Source organism: Cicer arietinum, chromosome 6 (assembly GCF_000331145.2).
Source record: "Cicer arietinum cultivar CDC Frontier isolate Library 1 chromosome 6, Cicar.CDCFrontier_v2.0, whole genome shotgun sequence".
In the NCBI taxonomy this organism is placed as follows: Eukaryota; Viridiplantae; Streptophyta; class Magnoliopsida; order Fabales; family Fabaceae; genus Cicer; species Cicer arietinum.
The window spans coordinates 54847109-54852664 of NC_021165.2; positions in this window are offsets into that span (position 1 = coordinate 54847109).

Below are 5556 nucleotides of genomic sequence, written 5' to 3' on the forward strand. Positions count from 1 at the left end.
AAACTAACTAAGACTAGATTTAACAATGTAAAGTAACTAAATATCTAATAACCTCAAATCTTCCAAAGAACACACAAAGTAGTTGGGCTTCCACATACTTTTGGTAGGTAAACCTTGTAAAAGTTACATATTTATGGTCATTGATTGATTAGCATGGACACATACTTGAGAGGCAAACTAAGTGAGTTGTACTGGACGACCTTGCATATAAGGGCATAGATTTTCAAGTAGGGTGACTTAGTGGATTATTTTTCTGTTTAGGATTGATGTATGTAAAATTAGTGGATTATTTTTCTGTTTAGGATTAATGTATGTAAAATTATAAATGGCAGAAAAATAAAGAACACAATAGAATTATCCTGGTTCCCCTTATGACCAAGGGTACATCCAGTCCTCTTGCACACACAATAGATTAATCCACTTATTGTCAGAAAAATGTACAATTCCCACCCTGGGATTTCTGCTACAAACTTCTAACAATACTTATAAGATACAACACCACTATATTAGGTTAAGCTACTTTAAGAAAGTAGTACTTTCTTTTAGAAGTGATATAATATGATTTGGAATAAGGATATAAGAGAGGTATAATGATTTCAATCCATAATACTTCAAGTACTTTGAGAACCTTTATGAATGACATGAAAATAAAATGCAAGTACATTGTAAAAAATTAGAATTTTGTTCAAAGTTGTTCAAGGTTTGATTCAAGGGTTGTGTGTTTTTTTGATATGAAGTTATGGTGTATTTATACTTCATAAACATCTCTTCAGATTTGTGGTCATTGATCCAAGAGGTTTGATGAACAAATACAATGATCTAAAACCATTTCAGATCCGAAAAATTGTATTGCTTCCAGTTGTATTCGAATACAGGATGTATGTATTTGAATACACCTATTTGTAATGTTCAGATTTATTCAAATTTTAAACTTTGTATCCGAATACATCCTTCATGTAGTCGAATACAGATTCGTGATTTTTGCCACTGACTTGCTTTGTATTCGACTACAGAAGGTCGTAGTCGAATACAAATGCAAAGGTTTAGCTACTGACTTGCTTTGTATTTGACTACAACAGATCATAGTCGAACACAGATGTGAAGCTTTTGCTTCTGACTTGCACCTGTGTTCAAATACATTATGCTGTATTCGAATACACCTTTGTATTTTGTCAAAAGTATTAGTTTTAAGACTTTGTTAATGTAATTTTGACTTTTGAAAATACTTTATATGCATGTGTAAATATGAATGGTTCTCATGTATTTGAGGTATTGGTTGTATCATTTACCTTTACATTAAACATCTAATATGTTTGGATTTAAAGCTTTATCAATGAAGATATTTGAACTTCTTTTTGAGCTTGTTGCTTTGATCATATTTATATGCATGTGTAAATATGAATGGTTCTCATGTATTTGAGGTATTGGTTGTATCATTTACCTTTACATTAAACATCTAATATGTTTGGATTTAAAGCTTTATCAATGAAGATATTTGAACTTCTTTTTGAGCTTGTTGCTTTGATCATATTTGTTAATCTTTGTCTTGATCAAAATCATGTATTTTACATTCCCCCCTTTTTGATTATGACAAAATGTTGTTGTTTTGGAGAGATTGTATCATTCTAACATTGCTCCCTCGTAATGTATGTGTACTCCCCCGTTGATCTTGAATGTATGTGATCACATTGAAAACTTGTTTGAAGACCTACAAAAGTTTTTAAAGAAATAACAATACCAAATTTTCTCCCCCTTTTGACATGATGAAAAATAAGGAAAAATATAGAACCATACAATTCCAAGCATATAAATACGAATAAAGGGAAAATAGCACACATTGTAAACAAAAGAGAATGACATAATGAAGGATGGAGTCATGTTTACTTAAGTACATCATAAAGACAAAAATGGTAAGTGAGTTTGAATTTTGTCAGCATTAATCGATACACAACCAAACTACAATAATTAAAATCCTAGCATTGAAATATTACACAAACAATAACAAATAAACTCCTAGCATCGAACTAGTCAGAATTCGTTGGAATGTGAAGGTGATCAATCTTGTTAGATAAACTACTAATGTATTGAGATAATGTGTCATGGTTGCGAGCAATAGTAGTTTCGATGTTGTGGAAGCGAGTGTCGATAGAAGTGGTCAGCTTTTGGAATTGGGTTTGCATGAAGGTTTGGAAAGAGTCAAGTCTGTTCATGATCATGTGATTAGAGATATAATCATCATCAGATGTTGTTTCCTCGTCTTCTTCATCATCTTGGGCAGCAGCATTTGAGGGGCCAACAGTGTCCTCTTGAGTGGCATCAGATGGTTGACCAAGGTCACTTGTATGCACATATAATTGAAGCTGCTCATTCCAAATTATCCTCATGCTAGGCAGGACGCCCAACTCCAACAGGTTTTCCTTTGTGGGTGTATACATGACTTCGTCAGAGAAATCCACCCCAAAGTGTTCCAAAATCCGAGAAACTTCTTTAGCATATGGTAAGCCATATGCTTCTTTTGACCCAAACATTACATATTTAACAAAGTATGTCCAGTTTAGTGGACATCCTTCATACATAAAGTTCGTGATATGTAATTCAAACTCCGAAATTTGGGAGTAATTGCCAGCCTTTGAAACCAAAATATAACTGAGAAAATAGTGCAGAAGGCGATAATCAACGGTAAGATTTCCAACTCCATACCGCTGATGCGCATATTTTGAACCAGCTTGAGTCCTCTTCTGATCCATAGTGCGTTTGTCGTACCGACATAAGGCAACATAAGCATCATATTTAGACATACCAGCCCATTCACACAAGTTGTTGGGACAAAAATTTTGACCTTCAAAGGGAATGTTCAAGATTACACCAATGGTTTTGGTGTTTAACTGAATGGTTTTGCCCTTGACTCGAGACACTAGCACAATTCCATCTTGGGTGAGATTACAATATAAGACCCTAACTAAATCAGAATATACAGGACCTTTGTAACCAATAAATTCTTCAACATGTTGAGCTTTGAGCAACTCAGGAAGTTGAAAGGCAGAGAATGAATTCAAAGTACCATATTTTGGAATGATGAGTCTCTTGTCAGAGTATAGTGTGCGAAACCAGTCGATTTCTTCCGGTGTGTGTAGAAGTCGGGAAAAATCTGTGATGTCTGGATTCTTTGTGCGCTTTCTTGAGGGGCCCACTGCTGCTTGCTTGGTTCTTGGTCCTCGTTTGCGTGCATCCATGTTGAGAAAGGAAGTTTTGACAGTTTGGTGAAAAATGGGTTTGAGAGGAATTTTTTTATAGATTTGAGAAATCTAATTTCGAATGAAAGAAAGGAGTAGAGATTGATCTTGTTTGCAAGGTGGGTTGATTGGGTAACTTGTGGGAAGGAAGACTGACGAGATTTTTCGAGGAGAGAATGACGGCTACAGTTGTGTATTCGAATACCAATTGTAAAACTAACCCTAAAATGTGAAATAGTTTTTATATTTGGGCAAAAACGCGAAGGTTTATTCGACTACAATCTTATTGTATTCGAATACATATTGTTATGGGAACGTGTATTCGACTACATAGGAGTTGTATTCGAATACAAGAATTTCTGGAAAATTATGTATTCGAATATTGTCATTGTTTATTCGACTACATCTTCGGATTTTTGCTTAAAAACTAATTTTTTCGTAGAAATTTCATCATGTAAAGCACATATTCATATATTAAGAACCAATAAACATCAAAGAATTTAATTCTAATAACTTAAGAGGAAATTTTAGAGTTCTAAGAGAGATGACAAACTATACCTTGCAGGTTTAAAGATCGTTTTCATGTAAAATGCCAAGCTCTCTGCGTATGTTGTAAAATGAGTTTTTAAGTAAAGGTTTTGTGAAGATGTCCAGCTAATTGGTTGTGTGTATCCACAAACATTACTTCAACATTTCCTTTAAGCACATGATCTCACAGAAAGTGATGACGTATAACGATTTGTTTAGTCCGAGAGTGCATGATTGGATTCTTTGCAATATTGATTGCACTGGTGTTGTCACATCTTAGTGGAATGCATTCGAGGTCAAGTCCATAATCATATAATTGTTGTTTGAGCCAGAGAATATGTGCAAAGCAAGTTCCTGCTACTATGTATTCAGCTTCAGCAGTGTTAAGGGCAACATAAGCTTGTTTTTTACCGGACCACGATACTAATGCATTACCTAAGATATGGCAAGTGCCGCTTGTGCTTTTACGATCCGTTTTGCATCCTGCATAATCAAAATCAGAATATCCAACTGGACTACATATGCTACCTTTTGGATACCATAGGCCTACATTGGTTGTTCCTTTCAAGTATTTCATAATTCTTTTTACTGCTACAAGATGTGATTCTTTAGGATCCGCCTGAAATCTTGCACACAAACAGACACTAAACATAATATCTGATTCATCTTTATCAACATAGGTTCCGGAGCCTAATGGAGTCGCACTTTCCTTGCAGTTTTCCATTTCAAATCTTTTGAGTAATTCTTTGCAATACTTTGCCTGATTTATGAAGATGCCGTGCTCGAGTTGCTTGATGTGAAGGCCAAGAAAATAGTTTAATTTTCCCATCATGGACATTTCAAATTCTCCTTGCATTATTAAAAAGAATTTTTCACATATGTCATTGTTTGTTGATTCGAATATTCTATCATCAACATAGATTTAGACCAATAATGTGTGACCATTATCTCTTTTAACAAATAATGTCTTATCAACTTTCCCTTTTTCAAATCCTCGTTCACATAGGAATGTGTTTAATCTATCACACCAAGCTCTTGGAGCTTGTTTTAGACCATAGAGAGTCTTTTTTAATTCGAAAATATGTGAAGGATTTTTGGAGTCTTCAAAGCCAGGTGGTTGTTTGACATATACTTCTTCATTAATGTATCCATTGAGAAAGACATTCTTCACATCCATTTGAAATAGTTCAAAGTTCATAGAGCAAGCATAAGCAAGTAGTAAACATATTGCTTCTAACCTTGCTACTGGAGCAAATGTTTCGTCAAAGTCAATCCCTTCGTCTTGATTGTATCCTTCAGCGATCAATCTTGCTTTGTTGCGGACAACTATACCATTCTCATCAAGTTTATTTTTAAACACCCGTTTTGTACCAATGATGTGTTTATTTCCAAGAATAGGAACAAGTTCCCATACTTTACTTCTTTCGAATTGGTTGAGCTCTTCTTGCATGGCAAGTATCCATTGATCATCTTTAAGTGTTTCACCAATTTTGGAGGGTTCGATTTGAGAAACAAATGCCATGTTCAAGCAAGCATCTTGTAGTTTTAGCCTTGTTGTGACTCCTTTGTTGATATCACCTATGATGTTATCAATTGGGTGATATCTATGGGTTCTCCATTCTTTAGGAAGATTGTCATTTTGCTTTTCAATGTTGACTTCACTTTCTTGACTTGGTTATCAATTTGATGTTCTTTACTTGTATCATTGCTTTCAAAGTCATCATCATCATAAAAAAATAATATTGTCCTCTTTCACAGGGTTAGTTTCATCAAAAGTTACATGCATTGATTCTTC